Here is an 18,257-nt window from a genome sequence, read left to right as displayed (position 1 = left end):
TGGTTTCATATGGTTTACAATTGGATAAATTTCAACAAAATATAATAATCTAAACATTTTCAGAAATAATATTTTGATATAAAAGATTTGTTTTGATATGTTTTAAACATCGGTTTAGTTATGTCAAAAATGTCGATATAAGATTTTTGTATATTCGTTTGACAAACTATGCAGGCTAGGAATTGGTTAAACCATCACGAATTAGACGAAATTATCAAGAATTTGACAAAATCATTACGATATTGTCGAAATAATTTCAAATTAGTCGAAATCATTGCGAATTTGACGAACTAATTACGATATTGACGAAATCATTACAAATTAGACGAAATCATCACGAATTTGACAAAATCATTTCGATATTGATGAAATCATTACAAATTAGATGAAATTATTACGAATTTAGCGAAATCGTCACGAAAAAATGTTTGAGCGTATGTAAATAAAACGACGGGTAAAAAACTTTCCACAAAATATTAAAAATGTTTTCCTTTCTCTGAAAACGTTATTATTTTACTTGCTTTTTATAATCTGTACAACATATTAGCTTTATATTTAGCTTTGAGGTATTGCGTATCTGTCCCAAGCCTCCGGAAAACATTTTTATAATGTTATATATTATCAAAGGGGCTAAAACAAACAAAGTAAAAGAATCTGGAGTCATTATAATATTCCTCAGAGCAGAAAGAGCCCGAAGTCTGCGAAACTTTCCATGAATATAATAACGCGGTCGTCAATGGCAACTCCTAAAATATTTATGAATTTTTTGCTCGAAGTTTTCCCTCTCTGTTTCAAGAAGAAACCCGCATCCGCTTTGCTATGCAAATAATTCCATTTTCGTTGCCGACGCGTTTGGTGCACCAAGAAACCCAGGGAATTTATTCTTATTCCTACTCAACAAATAATCATCTTTGCCGTGGAAGTTAGAAAAGAATATGAAATTTATATAAATATAGAATAAATGTGACTTAAATAATATTTATAATAAAACATTAATTCGTCAGTAGATTATTAGTTTTTGTAACAAATTATCATATTTGCTTTGATAATATTGACAAAAGATCACTCTCAGCTGTAGATTCCGAAGTTAAAGTTAACATTAAATAATACAATCACAAATATCCAATACAAGCAGGTATCGTTTTAAAAAGGTATTTATAACTTTCTAAATGCAATACTAATGAAAATCTTATAAAAACGTTTTTAAATAAAAAAAACAACAAGTAGACTCGGTTTATACTGATTTTAGAAAAGTCTTTGATTCAGTTTCCCATAAAATTAGAAAAGCTTTGTATACATAGCTACATATGGTTTAAGAGCTATCTCGCAAGTAGACAACAAATTGTTATAATGAAATCCTCTTGTCAGAAAAAATTATACCACAAGTGGAGTCCCACAGGGTTCACAACATGGTCAAATCTTGGTTATCTTATTTATAAATTATATTAATAAAAGATTTCGTGATGTATCTATTTATCTAATTTTGCTGATTTAATTTTTCTTTTCAATTTTCAATTTTTTTTTAAATTATTCAACATGTTTATAACTAACTTTTACGGGAAGCTTCGCTCGCGTGGTTTTAAAGAGAAATTAATGTGAAAAAATTTTCCCATGGAAATATACCTAATGTTCTTCCAGAATGAAAAGTAGTCTATGTCACCTCTCAGTCCTGCAACTATCTTTTTGCAAAAATCATGTCGATCGTTTGCTCCGTTACGACTTGAAAGAAGAACAAACAAACAAACACACACATTTATAATATTCGTTAGGATTGTTAAATCTTTAAGATAAAATCAACTTTTTATATTTATTTGGTGCAATGAAAACAGGCTCTACTCAAATATCTCAAATATTCAAATTTTCTAGAATAAAAACTTCAGTGTTTCTTTTTGGTTAACATTGGTAAAGATGCTTTTGAGACATTAACGCACAATTTTCAAAGAAAATTTTCATTCTTAAACAACAAAACGGAAATCTTTATCATGTTGTGATTCATAAGTTATCTACAAATTTCAACAATATTAATTGCACTAAACAGTTATATTTTACCTTTGTTACAAGTCATCTTGAGTACAATTTTCCCGTCTGGAACCCACATCACAATATTCATATATAAGCTGTTGAAAACATAGAGAATAAATTCTTACGTTTTCTAAATTTTCAAATTTGTATTTTAGCAATTTTGTTAAACTACAGCATTCTTTAAAATAATATTAATATGCTTAATTTGTCGGACAGAAGGATTTTCACTGAATTGGTATTTCTACATATATAACATTCTAAATGATGAATTTGACAGTCCGGAATTGCTTGCATTGATAAGCTTTCGGATTTCGCTAGGTATAGTACGTAATACGGAATTTGTTTCAGTGAAAAAATTTTTGGACTAACCACTATGTATCTCCCAAAATAGTAATAGAGGGAAACAATTATACTACACATCTTCAATTAATCACTAAAAAAATGCTAAATTTTGTTACTGAGGCAGTTCAGTGATGTATACAAGGTAACAAGTAGTAACACCCTCGCATCCCCATATTACACCAACCACACACTAGCGAGAATCTGTTATCCACTATTTGTCAAAACTTAGGGAAGACACTTGGCAATATGTTACTACTCAAGTCACCCCATCCCAAAAGAACACATCAAACATGATGAGAGTTGTATGTCATACTTACTGCGAGGGCCCGAACGTGCGGAAGACGCAACTGACACAGCAGGGCAGCATACTCGCAGCGGAAAGAACCGAACCAACCCGAACCCGTAGTCCCCTCCCTGCAGTAATTAATAAACCTTTTTATCACGCGCGAAAATGACTGATAATGATAATAATATAACCGGACCCTAATGCGTCCAACTTATCAAGTGCCATCTGTCAGTGCGGACGTGAATCGTGTTATAATTAATCCCAGATAAGAGGGGATATTTAATGCCACTCCGAGCCGAACCTTCAGCTACATATGTCCTTTGAAAGTTAACACGGTGAAGTATCAAGTCCGCTATAAATTTCCCGCGTTTTTCCGTCCACTCTTCCGGAAACCACCGCCTTTCTCCTCCTCCCTTTCTAACCCCACCAGACCGAGTCTATCTAGAAGTTACAGCTGGTCGCTTAAGGATGTATTAATATAGTTATGTATTAAGTCCATTATTCGTATTATAGTTGAAGTGTGGCCTATGAGGTTATCATAATGTGTTTTTTTAATCTGTCAGTAAAATAAAGAAAAATTCAACCGATAACTTTAAATACGATTTTTTGTAGAGTGAAAATAAAATTCGCATTCATCGTTTCTTAAATATCTACAATATTAAAATGTTCATATAGCACAACACATTATAAAACTAATTTGTTAGCATCAGCCTTTAGCATCTGGAGTCCAGAGGAGAATTTATTAATTTGTATCACATAAATGAAACTCATTCCCTCTTTTATTTGGAGTTTTTTCAATGATGGAGAACACAATTCTTCATAATTCACAGTTATTTTCCCGAAATCATACTTGCAGACTGAAATTTGTAAACGAGTTCATAAAACGATAGTTTTCATTTTTATTTAAAACGCTCAGTAATTTAAAAGTAACATAGATTTTTTTAATCTTACTTACCTATTATATAAAAGGTATCAATAAATTAAGAAAAAACACAAATGACCCAATAAAACAAAGCTGAATACACATCACGAAAAGTCAATATTTCTGGATAAAGTATGTTGAGTATTTAGAGATTATTGTATTTGATAGGTATATGTTAGATAAAAAGTATTTAGAGATTATTGTATTTGATAGGTATATGTCAGCTAATGTGCATAAGCAGCCGTGGCCGAGCGGTTAAGGCGTCTGACTAGAAATCAGATTCCCTCTGGGAGCGTAGGTTCGAGTCCTACCGGCTGCGAATTATTTTTTTTCATACTTATTTTTATCTAATGCTTATTTATTTGTTATGAGCAAACCGCATATCTACGATACAATTTGATAATCTGACTTCCGAATTCAAAATTTCGAATTAATCAATTAATTTAAGGGATTAATGTTTTTTTTAAATACGATATTACTAATTTTAATTTTTAATCTTATCAGACAAATAATTACGACTCTAATTTTTGTGTAAATTGTGTATAGTAATTTTATTTTTTCATAATAATAAAATAACATATGTACAGTATGACGTATGAATTTAGAAATGTCTGTTTTAAATATATCTAATATACTAGCTGTACCCCGCCACGCAATTCTGTGGCACAGTCTGTCTGTACAGAAAGAAAAACAATAGCGCGTGTTACTTATTCATCCAACAGATGGCACTTAAAAAAAAAAAATGATGTTTATCGAACATATTAAGCTGTTTAAAAAAAAAAAAAATTGTCATCTCATCCTAGGTGATATCTATATAATATAGGTATAGAAAAAATGCAAATTTGTGTCAAAATTTAAAACCAATAGGTGAAGAACTTTCAGAGATTTAAGTTTTGAATAAACGAACGTATATTTTATTTATTTATATAGATTATTTATTATCTCCACAATCTACAACATAGTACATCAGTAAACATAAAGTATCTGAAAATAAAACAAATTTGTTTAATATTTCGTTGATAAAGGCGAGTCATATACGAGACATATTTTTTAATTCAAATTATAACATATTATCATAAAGGTATGAATGAGAAATAGAAAAAAATACACGCAGCAATAGAAGTAATGACAACAAAAAAGTAAGTACTGAACGAACATTATCTATTGGTGATTTAAAATAGTGATTGATTATTTAAGTATAGTTATTTAAAGCGTTAGCTTTTAAATTCCACATATATTTAGAAAGTTCAGATGCTTTAAAAAATCTCCTTTTAAAGTGTAATAGTAAATAAAATTTTATCAAGAATTGTAAATACCTACATAGAAAATAAACCTGGTAATTAACAAATGAAGTGTAAGTAGTTTTAAGCAAAAATGTGTCAGTCTGGAGAAAGACGCTATTGTCTGAAACCGGTCCGGTCGATAAGGTAATAATCAGTCAAACTAAAAAAAAGCTTATCACAAAGTGATAAGCTTTCAGAAGAAATTTTCTACGAAAAAAAAACTTAAAAAAAAAACTTTTTGGTTTGACTTATTATTACCTTAATTCTCAGGGACCCGATCGGGGACCAGCATTTATTTTGAATATCAACTGCTGTAATGTCGTCAAATTTCAAAGAAATGCATATACATATGTCGTGTGCCCGTGATTACCACCAACAGTTCACAGAATGCATAGTCGTCGACAACGAACCGAGTTTCAGGTCGATCGGATAACGGGAATTCGCGCTTCCAAGATTTGCATTCTTTCATTCACGAAAACAAAAGTGAAATTCAAATCGATGTATTTAAATAGGGAAAATTTGTGGATTTTTTGAATAAGCGTAAATCGTCAGTTTTTTAAACAGGAAACGCAATAATGTTTATAATAACGTGATGAAGATCGTACGTCATTGTGTGATTCCATATTCCAGTGTCTGTAGTCTCTAGCAGACTCCAACGAGACCTGGAGCATACGTACCACAATCATTGAATCATCTGACTCAGTAAGCCGACTAACTGCCCCAAACGAGGTGAATGTTCCCCCTGGCGACAATCAGTCGAGTCTGGCTCGCCCGGTACCCGTGTCCCGTGCCCCGTGCTCCGTGCCCCGTGCCCTAGCCAATAGCAACGCGTCCCCATACCATCACCACGAACCAGTACTGCCACCACTGAAGAGATACACCGTGAGAAGTGTATCAAGGAAGTGCTCTTATAAATACTTCTACTCGAACTAAGCTCAATACTTCTGCTCAAATTAATCATGAAACATTTTCAAATATTCAAATTCTTTGATGAGCAGATAATAACTTCATTGACCTGTATGAATGGGGTCTAGAAGTTGAAAAGTCTTATGGAAATTAGCGACACCGGCTTTCTTTCATATCGTTCCATTTATTTCTATTCGTGTTGTATCTGCAAGTCATGTTTTTGTATGCTTCGTCGTTTTTTCTTTCTTCAGTTTTTAAAGAAAATTCAGAAAAGCGAAAATTGTAACATTATTTTGGCAAAAACGAAATTATGTGGAATTGTGATGGATTTTTAATGTTTTTGGTTAGTGTTGCTTCAGTGAAATTAATCAAAAATACTACGATTGTTTGTGATGTGCTTAGTTCTACATAAAATCTGGTTCAATGAACACAAATTTGCATTCAATTTAAGTTTCCTTTTCAAAATTGGAACTGATTATGAGAGAAGTTCAGACATATGAAAAAGTAGGCATAAATAATATTTAAAAAAATCTAAATTGTAACTGATTTGTGAAATCACGCTTTTTTTCACTGGTTTGCGCGAGTAATCTTATAAAAGTGTTGACATCTTTACAATTGACAGTATGTCCAAAAATAGCTATTGTACACCCTCGAGGTCATAAGATATTCTGTAATACGCGGCGGCTTTACCCATGCCCAAATTTAAAAAAAGAAAGTAAATTACTTTCTCAGTAAATCGGTTTAACCGGCAATACTACATTTTAGAAATTCTGAAAATTAAAATTGGCGTGGGTAAATAGAACCATATAAATAAGAAGTCTCAACGTTGCGTAACCACAGTTTGAAAATGGTCTTGAACGCCGAAACAGCTGTCAAAAAAAAATTAAATTCTTTGGAGAACTTAAACACAATTATTAAATTTCATTAACATTAAATGAAAAAAAACTTCAATGGAGTTCCAAAAAATTAAACGCAAAAACAATTAATACCTCATTTTTATGGGTACTTAAATCACACATCTAGAAATTGGCTGCTCAGTGAGACCACTATTGCCAGGAGGTGCCGAGACATTACACATTGCCGCAGTTTTTGCGTACTGACAACTGGCAACTGGCAACCCTCAAAGGGGTAGTTGGAGATTGAAAATTGTGGACTGTTTTAAATAAAGTACTGTTCATTAAGAGCATTGAAATAAATTCGAAATTAAGTTTGCTATTTTCAGAACTTTCGAGCCAGGCCATGAATGTTTTCGGTTCATAATTTGTGTGTATTGTTCTTGAACACCGTGTTATAGCAGTCTGCGTTAAACATTCATAGCGTTTAGTTAATAGAAAATACGTAAATATTAATTTTTAATTTTTTGGATTTGGATGATTTTTAATGGATATTTCTTTACCGGGTGTCTGGGGTGAGGTGCCTAAACTTCGGGAGGCTAAGGTTAGTGAAATACCGGTATTTTTTCACATACAAAAATATCTTTCCATAGAATAATATTACTTTCTGCATACAAAAAATTCAACTTTGGTGTCTGAAGACTACCTTAAAAGATTTAAATTTAAAACGAAAAAAGTTACTTATCTTTTTTACTTGTATTATCATGGAGATTAACCTCACAAAGTTTGTTTACTTTACCCCTGGACATCCTGTATAATTGATTAGAGATTGAAATAATTGAATTGCAGAATAAAGAAAGGGAACTTTTATGAAAATTAAAATATTTTTTGTAACTTTTAATGAGATTCTTTTGATATTTTACCACATCTGAACGTTAATCATTTTGTCAAAATATATTAATAATATAAATGTTTGAAATACACAAAAATTTACCAAAGTTACTGTTTTCCCTGATACTACGAAATTAAAAATGTAACACATCAATACACGCATCACCGGCGGACGTACAAAGTTTCAAAATTTCCCTCCAAATTTCCATTAAAATTTTAAGAAATATTTAGATCATTAGTAAAAATCACAATTGTTTTGTCGATTCTATGATAACTCAACACAGTGACAACTTTTCAAAAACGATATAAAGTCATTAGAAACGATGAAAAAATTTTTTTTTTAACCTAACCTACTTAACCCAGCTAATAAAGTGTTTGTTTCAACCCTTTCCATGATTTTATATAACTTTTTAAAGATGTGATGAATTATCATTGTCATCATTTATCCGGTCACCGTTTTTGTCGCCTCCTTCTTATAATCGTATCTAGGTAGGCAGCTGATATTAACATTATGTTTTTCTACCAAATAATATTTACCCCACCCACCTAATAAAATCTAATCTATCTGTACTTGTATAATTTTTAAGTAAATTATAAGATTGCTAGTTAATGATACGGTGGTGTCAAAACCGGTAGCAAATTAAACAGAATTTAAGTAATAAATGTACATTGGAAAAAAAACAAAAATTGTCCGAAAATTGTAACATAGTTAATGCCCAAGAAATACAAAAAAATACTAATATTTATACTGTAACAATTTAATATGGTTCTCATTAATTGGCTACATACTATGTTATAATAAACTACGCCATGTGCATCGGGTCTAAAGAAAAATGATTCAGTAACTGAGATGTTACCCAGATCCTTGTGGTATACCGTAGATCTGGAGTAAAATATAATCATATTGCTGGTGATTCATGACAAACATTTAGTTTGTACCAGCCTATTTTACGTCTCAACTGTAATTTCGAAAACAACAATCACTTTCGCTGCTGAAACTCTTCATAAATTACTGAGGTTCTAATTCACCAAGATTCATTCGAGTTCACAAAAGAAATTATCTCCAATAAAGTAGCACTAAATTTAAATTGCATTTCGGCACCTTTCATAATCGCTCTAAAAGTAAATAACTGTTAGAAGACGGTAACTGATGGCGGAACTAATCGGCACTCAAAGCAGTCATTATCTCCTCGTTAGCGCATAATAGCGTCGTATTTTTGACAGTTGGAATATATTATATGGATCTGGTGGGATTAAAAAAATAAAATACTGTAAAAACATTAAAATTTTATAGGTAACGTGCTTATACAATCTATAAATATATGGAATTATCAAAATAATCAAATACAGATTTTAAAACCACTTGTAAAATATATAAAAGTTTTTTTAAATTTAATCGTTAAGTATTTACTATTGATTTATTCTAGGAAACTAACAAGGTAGGCAGAGAGTACTTACTGCCAAACAAGTCGGTCTTGGCACACAATACATGCCTCATTCACATTCACACGTCGTCTCACACATATTTTTCTATTATTCTGAATCCTGACATACGCCGACTCAAGTTTCTCATTTATTTGATCGTGCCATGTCTTCCTCGGGGGTCCCCGACTTCTGCTACTTTTTTTTTTTTTTTTTACAATATTACCGCACAAGAGTCCCAACTGCTCCCGTCTGGAGCCAGTGAGACTATGGCATCCCCAATTGGGGTATGTTGTGAGGCTGAGGGTATTGGGGAGGGGAGGGAGATGGGGAAGAAGAAGGTGGGGAAGTACCTGGCTATTCAGATCTGGTCACCAAACACGGCTAAAGCCATTTCAAGCAACGTTTCAATTCTGAATGGTGGTCTTACACCAGGGCGATACTGAGAGTATCTTCCACTCTGGAACGTGCCGCAAATATACTATATATTATTTTTAATTAATTAATTGTGAAATAACACAAATTAATCAAATAAAATTTATTTGCGCACGCCGGGTTCGAACCCGCGACCTTCGGATCTGTAGTCAAAAGCGTATACCACTAGACCACGCCGGCCGTCAAATAATACTTGCGTCATATACTATTAATACTTGCGTCATATATTCTCCTCTCACTATTTTCTTCGATCATTCGTTCTACATTCTCAAAACATTTGAGTATCCCTTTCTTAATCTTACTCATAAGGCTTACATAAGTCTTGCATTCTTTACGGATCTCCACATTCCTAACACGTCATACATGGTTTTATCACATATGCGCCTCAGAGATCTCATTTCTACAGCATTCAGTCAACTTTCATCCTTCCTCTGGCAGTTCCATGCCTCACTGCCACACATCAGGGTAGGTACCAGTACTCCATCGTGGACTGTTAGCTTCGCTTCTTTGGAAATTTCTTTTTTACAAAAAAATATGATTTTCTGTGTAGAATTTTCCCGTTCGTAATCAATTTCGTTTTAATTGAAAATCATTAGGTATGTAGCTGATCATAAAATAAGGAAATGGGTGTAACGGCATTGACTTCGAGTCTTTTACAAACGTATTTTGCAATATTCCTCCCGTGAAGTGTAAAGCGATTTTTGGAGGTCCTACAAGCTAACAGTAAACATTTGAACTGATGCGTATATGAGAATGAAAAAAAACTGCTTCAATATGTTTTTGTGCGCGGCGATCATTTTTGAATTTATTTACGTATATGTTACACAACATAGATAAAATAAGCATACTCTAAAATCGATTTACAGTAAAATGTTGAGTGTATCGGTCTATGAGAGACCATTATCCATAATCGAAATGTTGTTTTGTGTCTTCAACTGAGCTTCGTGAACAGATTTGAAAAACAAACCGCCCTCTCCCTCATCCCACGCCTCTCCAGATTTCTCTTTAGTCGGATAATTTTATTTTACGTAATTTTTTCAGCATACCAAAAAATACTTCCTTAGTAGACGATGATTAACACTGATTTATATTGTGGCCAAGAACGTAGATGCTACCGGTATAACTAAAAAAAGTGGTGAAAATTATATTAAATTGATAAACCACCGTGTATGTGAAAACCTTACTAATTGAAACGTACAATAAAAACTGTCATATTTCCGGCAAGTAATTTTTTGTGTTATCATTTTAGACATAAAAGGTACTCTTAGCTCTTATTCTAGTATTGTCATCTTTGATTCCGGATAGCATATTTATTCTATGCTGCGCTGCTCTATTAATTTTTCTCGTTGGGAATTTCATCCTTTTCGACTCTAGTTTCAAAATCCCGACGTGTATTTTAATCTAGTTTTTGTAGAACCATGTGACATACAAACTCTTCAAATATTTTTTTCTCTATTAAGCTTGTGTAGACCCAAGAGATTTTCTCCGAGGACATTCAAAATTTCTACATTGTTAGAGAACTTGCAATTTAAATTAGCTTTATGTTTAAACAATGCTCCGGACTCCGAGTAATGATTAATTAATGCTAATTCGTAATTGTCTTCGATTATCGGTTGTGATGTGATTTTTTTATAAGTAAAGCTGTACATGGTAACATACAATTTTGATAAGAAATTTAGGTTAGGCAAGAAAGACAACAATTATTAAATACATAAATGAAATATCATCACTATGTTTGTTTTCTTTACTAATCGAAAAAGTATCCTTTTTTAAGACAAGTCGAGCAAGACTATTTACGACCATGTTTTCTGCATTTTTTGCTTGTTACAATTAGTAGGTAGGTACCTCATAATCCCTCTCGGCGTGGCATCCCATCGTTTTAATTTCATTACTTCGTAGCTGCATCATAACCCAATTCATTACCCGGCTGCAGCTAATTCAGTTGGCCTGTTGGGACCAAGGTGAGTGAGAGGCGAGGGTGGAAGTAGAAGGGGGAGTGAGTCAGGGGGGTTGAGGGATGAAACACTTTCGGACTATATTAATTTAGAAATAAAGTTATAGCGTGAAGACCTGTCAGCCAAAATGTGTTATTTATTAGTGGCTTTCTTGTTTTATGTTTTGCTTGAGACACATTGCAGGAATTTTGAGTTTTAGTGAAAAAATGTATATTGCTAAATTACAAAACGCACCTCACGAGTGCTTCAATGACATGGAACTAATTTTTAATAAAGTTCAATAACTTTCCAAATACCTAGCAATTTGAGGTGGTTTGAAGAAGATACTTTCACTATCGCCCTGGTGTAAGACCACCATTCAGAATTAAAAGGTTGCTTGAAATGGCTTTGGCCGTGTTTGATGACCAGGTCTGAATAGCCAGGTACTTCACCATCTTCCTCTTCTCCATCTCTTTCCCCTTTCCACTACCTAAGGCCTCACAACATACCCTAATTGGTGATGCTGTCGTCTCACTGTTCAGAGGGCTGCGAGCAGTTGGAACTTTTCACAAAAATGTGTAATTTATTCTGATTTTTCATACAAAAAAACATCTGAATTATTATATTTCAAGATTTTCATCCCAATCCAATGACAATTTGTTATAATTTGTGTAATTGTATATTTCTTTTTGTCTTCGTAAACACACAAGATAATAATAAAAAGTATAGCGCCCTTCGTGGCAGCAGGACGCGTCCTAACGCTTCCTCCAACCGCTTTGTGTTTTTTTAGTATTTTCAAGGGAAATGAGGCAACATCCCTTTGAAATTATTTTTAAAATCAATCAATCAACATTTGAACTTAAATAAAAATAAACTTAATAATTATTAGATCTTTATAATATGTGATTTGAGTGCAGTGTTTTAAAAGTGAATAAATAATCGTAAATTTGCTCAAAAATATTGGACATTCGAAACGAACGGCGATCGGTAAATGCACTCCAGATGTTTTCAACAAAATTCTCGGAAACTGGGCAAGCTTGGCCCTGCAAGTTTTTTTACTAAGCTCAGTATAATTTATTACCCAACCGCCGCCTTTTATTGCGGACAGAATGCACCACTTCAACAATTACCAGGAACAGGATTACATGGAGATAAATTATGGACTTGCCGAACGTCACAGCAGTGCTGCCAGGGTCTCTTATCTATGTGAGGTGTCAGCGCTTTATTAGCAGCAGACACATACCTGAACGCTGTTGTTGGACGCGGTGGACTCTCTTACTGCAGCAGCTGGTCCAGTTCCTTCACCACTTAGGATTCTCGCTGCAGAGCCTCCATCTTCTATCTTCGTAGAACGTCACAGCGGTGCTGCCAAGGTCTGGTATCTGTGAGAGGATATTGTGTCAGCGCTTTATTAGCAGCAGATACATACCTGGACGGATGACGAACCTCGTGCTGGCACTGTTGGCGGACGCGGTGGTCTCTTTCGCTGCAGCAGCTGGCCCAGTTTCTTCACCACCTAGGATTCTTGCTGCAGAGTCTCCATCTTCTATCTTCGTGTCACCTGTTCCTCTTCATCTTACTTAACTTAACTTCACTCTATTTTTGTAATATTTATATTTTCTGTAATACCTGCATCAACTGTAAAGCGCCCCTGAGGTGATATCTCACAAAAGCGGCGCTATACAAATTATCCAATAATAATTAAATAAATAATATTTGTATCGCTCAGTTTGATGCTATGAAACTTCAAGTGCGCTGTAGGTATCTACATAAATGGATGGTTCAATTTATTTTTATTTTTAAATACTTAAATTGGGTTGCTTATACAATTTAATGTTTTCCACTTATAAAATTATGTGTAAAAACTCGCTCTCTACCAAATTTCATGCTTTTTGGTGCAAACACTCGGGTTTATCTGTGCACAGTTGACGAGGTATTATTGAGTTAAAAGTTTTATGAAGCAGAGCGCTGAAAAAGTCCTTGGCTTTAAGTCCAGAGGTTGAACACAATAAGGTTTTTTCACTGTGTGAAAATAATAAAATTTAAGGCTGTTTTTTTCTTTAATTCTTTTTTATAGTGGAATAAAATAACACACATACTTCAAAATTTCATTTTATGGAATTCATTTTTAATTTCTACCTACCACCTAAAAGTTTTGACGTAAAACCATGTGATTTCTTTGAAACTTTCTTTCTCACCAAAGCAAGAGCTTTTGCCTCCTTTGAAGACAGCAGTATTTTAATCAATGCATGTATATCTAAAAGTAATGCACCTAATGCATAGTATGTATAGTGATAAATGATTTTTTTTCTCTTTATTTTAAACCACAATATTTGTGTTATATATGTCGACCGGTTTCGGTTGCACACAACCTTCTTCAGAACAATGTAACTTCTTCTTCTTCTATATTTCCATTGTCCTGATGATGGTTGAGTCAAGTCACAAAATTTGCTTTATTCGATAATCTAATACCATACATAATTCATCTAATGACCATCAGATGGGTAATTTGATAAATGGCTTACATTACTCTGCTTTTGCAAACCTAAATTTGACACTAGGGCGTTTTGCAGTTTGTTGAGATCATTATTTATTTATTAAATATAATGAACGTATGTCTAAATGTATGAAAGAGATATTCGTGTATGAAAGAGAAGCATGTTTTTGCCGACGCATAGATGGGTATGTCTGCTTTCGTATTCGATCTTTTTACCAGTAACCTTCCTTGAAGTAACTACAATTAGTGCTACAATAAACAGTGTAAATAATTTGCTTTCACTATTTACTTTATTAATATTCTACCCATCCCGAATATTACTCAAATATCATCCACAAAATCTCTACCATAAGTTTTATAATTGTATTAGTCCAGTAACCAATCATAAATTATTTATTTATGCATTTATTACAAGTGGGATTTTACATAATAATTTACAAGCTGTTTGTATTAATATAAATATTTAAAAATTAAAACAATAAAGGAAATATAAATATAACGAAAAAAAACCAAGTTGCAACAAAATACGTAGGTAATAATTTCAACGAAAATAAGTTTCCTCAAATAGATAATGGAATTTAAAATATAAATAAATAAATAATTTTATATATATAAAATTATATATTCATATATGTCTATATGTGCGGAGACAATTAAAAGTGATCGAATAAACAACATTTTATCCACTAGTTTTTAGGTAAAATATATCTCCCAGATCAGAATATTCATTTCCGAGATGAAGTCTCGGAATCAGAGAATTTTGATAAGCTAGTGTCCTGGTGTTGTTAAAATAATAGGATATTGATTAATTGAAGCAATTCAGGACAATCGTTTACGAAGTGCGGTATATTATGTAATATGTTTAAATCTGTATTTATTCTTTTGTCTGAAAGTTTCAATAGGCATTTTATCCATGAGGTAATTGTAATCAATATTTTGTAAAGGAATATGTAAAATATAGTTTATGTACCTGTATGTTGAATCTTTTAAATGTTGTTTGAATGAATATTAAAATAGGGAGACCATAACTTAGAGTTATGCTCTAGTTGTCATCTGACAAAGTTTTTATCTAAAATGATAAATGTGCCTAAATTTTGACATTAACACCAGTTTTTTCTTTATTTTTATTGCTGTAAGAGAGAAGAGTACTCATACGAGGACGAGACTCATTGAAGCCATCCAAAGAAAATTTGTCCATCATTTAAATTTCAAATTAAATTCAAACCTTGACGTAAACAGCTCGATGGACCTTTATGGATTTAAGCCATTAGCCAAAAACTAGAAGAGACTCCGCAGATATAATATATCTCCATAAAATTATCAATGGCTTTATTGATTGTTCTCCCCTTCTGTTTGAAATTAATTTTAGAGTCCCGAGCTTTAGAACTAGAGAAAAATCACTTTTTCATCTCCATAAATGTTCTACTAATATCAGACAAAATGCGTTTATATTCAGAGCCTATAGTATATTTAATAAGAATTTTAATGATATGGACATATTCACATGTAATTTCAGAACCTTTAAAAGATATGTAATAACTAACATTAAATAATTTTAAATATTCTATTGGAAGTTATCATGTTGTTGCTTTGAATCCTTTCCAGTTACTTGCCTTCCAATTTATACTGGTGTGTTCAATTTAGTTGTAGGTATACATTTGTTATATCGTTATTATTGCTATTGTGTAGTGCTTTTATTGATTGCTGCTGTGTTGAAATTTTACAATACATTATGTTTCTAATTTTAGCTGGTTATTAGTATATCAGTTAACTTTAAATTTTTGAAATTTAGCTGGTTATTAGTATTTCAGTTAACTTTAAATTTTTATTTATTTGTGTTCATCTTCTATTATTTTTTATTTATTATAAACAATATTGTATTTTTTTAAAATCTCTCAGGCCCGTGGCCTGAGAGATTAAGAGAGATTGAGAACAGAACCCTTAGTTTTTTTTTAATATTTTTTATTATTATTATAATTTTAAGTGAAAATCTGTTATTGGATTTTATCTTAATTATTTAGTTTATTCTTATATATGTAAATAATCTGTTGATTTTCCCAAATAAATAAAATAAAATAAAAAGATTTTATTAAAAAATATATATAATTCTTTTTTTAAATCAATATATATATATATATATGATTTTTTTTAAACTTTAGATTATTATCGAACAGAGAGGTTTTTTTCTTAAAACACAAACGTTCCCGGGTAACAACCTGACAATATTTGAAAATCTCTTACTACCTCCAAAATAAGCGGAAAATGTGTTGTGATGGAGGACTTGGCCAGCCGAGGAATTAAACACACTACGCCTGGGTGGGACCCAAACGCAATGCCAACTCAACTACTGACAGGTTTATTTAAGACTTGAATGATTGTACATGTGTCAAAAATGTGTATATCTTTATAGGGCGTATGGATTTGCACTAACCTCCCCACATCCTGGAATAAAAATTATTATTATTACTATAATTATAGGTAAGTTGTTCAGAAGTACAATAATAGTGTATAGTACCGAGTACCTGAGTTAGCAGGTACATTTCAAGTTGTCATAGAAAATTCTGTTAAACAAAAGTGTTCAATAAATATTGTATGTAGTGACAAGAGTACAAAATAATTACTTAAGGTACCATGAAAGTAAGGTATGTATGAATGTGAATGGTGCAAAGAAGGTCTACTAAGACCGAGTTATTTAGCGGTCCGTTCTCTCTGTCTATTCTTGCTGGGAAACAATTGTTAGTTAGTAAATATTTCAAAAAGAATCTTTTTGATTTACATCGTTCCTAATTCGTCAATAAGAGCTAAATGATTAAATCTCAAAAGCAAAAGCATTGATTAACTGCTTCTCAGTATAGAGTCCACCCTAATAACGTTATGTGGGGAGTAGATTTGAGTGGGAATCGATATATCTCGATGCGGTGACCAAACAATCCTCAGAGTTCCGAGTCTCAACTGTCCGTATTCATGGCTAGAAGCCAGTCCAAACAAACTTTCACTTCTGAGCAGTTTTTTTTTAAATTCAAAACTTTGATTTCACTTGAATACGAATGTTACTTGAATACCATGAGTTGGTGGAATTATTAATTGAAAATAGCAAATATGTACATTTCTAGTAAATAGTAGTTTCTACCTGTCATTGCACGAGTTACAGCACCCTTATTTTCACAACATTGAACGTAGGAACCCGTTCAAAAATATACTGCAAACAATTATTGTTTTATTTTACCGTTATATTTAAAAACTATTCGTTAAATTTCAAAACTCTAGAGCTCCTAATCAAAATAATTTTGTGAACCGAAAAAAGTGTATTTACTTCGAATATTAAAAAACTAAAATAAAAAGGTTTCGGCGAAGTTTGATATGGAAAAATAATTTCTGTGTTTCTCGAGATTGTTACATTTACGACAAATTTTCTGTAAAGGAAAGGTACTTACGGTAGGTAAAGGTGAGATGGTTTCTCCGGTGTGTTGTTCAATCTGTATATTTCATTGTAGGAGATCTTTGCTGCTTCAGAAAACAGATTACTTCTCAACAATGACAATAATGTTGTTTTGAAAATGATATCAGAGAGTCGTTCAGCCGTATTTTTGTTTGTATAAACCAATTTGTATTGTTTTTGCAAATAATAGAGAGGCATTGTTGTACAAAAATGATGAAATTCAGTTTAGCTAATTATTATCGTGAAAAAATACACCACGCTGAAATTCAGTGCATTCATAGTGAATTCAGTAACGGGCCATCCGGAATGCGTCGCCCCCGGACCGGAAACAGGCTCCCATAAATCTCCCGGAAGTCCCTCCGATCCGCGGGAGGCTGTAAATCTCCGTCCACCCCCTGATTTGCTATCGCCACCCCCTACCACTCTCCTTCACTCCCGCCACCCCCAGAAGCGACAACAGCGCTATTTTCGAATTCCATACATCTTGTCCTATTTAGATATCTCCGTTTCGGACTAAGATAATGGCTTCTTACAACGTCCCTAAGGTAAAATGGTTCGGATTTAAATTTTAAGCCCACATAATTTAGCTTGCCATAAAACATTAAAGCTATCACGATTCAAACGCATAAACCTTAATTTTTTATGTTTTTTGGCGAGAGTTTGAATAAAATATCTTGCTAAATTTTCACGTTCCTTGAATATTTTAACAAAATCGGTCTTGGCATTATACAGAGGTACGTACCTACTTGTACAAAACAGTACATTTTCTTTTCTCAAATACCTACTTATGCAAAAACGGCGCACATCGACTGTTTCATATTTACACATTATGTAAGGTTTACGGTTACTTCAAAAACTAATCAAATTTATATTTAAAACAAGAAATAAACACCCACGAATATGAAATATAAAAACCTGCAGATTAAGTTTCTGAAGGTGGCTTTGAAGAATTTTTTATGCAAGAAAAATCAGTGTATATATTTAATTTGTAGTTTTTTTAAATCAGCTTCGCACAGGAGGCCCTGAGGAAAATAAATCCTTCGAG

General features: G+C 32.6%; 1 non-coding gene across 1 annotated transcript; it reads left to right on the top strand.

Annotated features, from left to right (window-relative positions):
• The first annotated feature begins 3,809 nt into the window (after nt 1-3,809).
• TRNAS-AGA (transfer RNA serine (anticodon AGA)) lies at nt 3,810-3,891 on the top strand. The gene has a single exon. It is a non-coding gene; the product is annotated as a tRNA-Ser (tRNA).
• Nucleotides 3,892-18,257: the final 14,366 nt, after the last annotated feature.

The sequence above is a fragment of the Hesperophylax consimilis genome, chromosome 14 (genome assembly GCF_061612785.1).
Source record: "Hesperophylax consimilis isolate HC1 chromosome 14, BYU_Hcon_1.0, whole genome shotgun sequence".
Taxonomy (NCBI): domain Eukaryota; kingdom Metazoa; phylum Arthropoda; class Insecta; order Trichoptera; family Limnephilidae; genus Hesperophylax; species Hesperophylax consimilis.
This window is presented reverse-complemented; position numbering and strand designations above follow the sequence as displayed.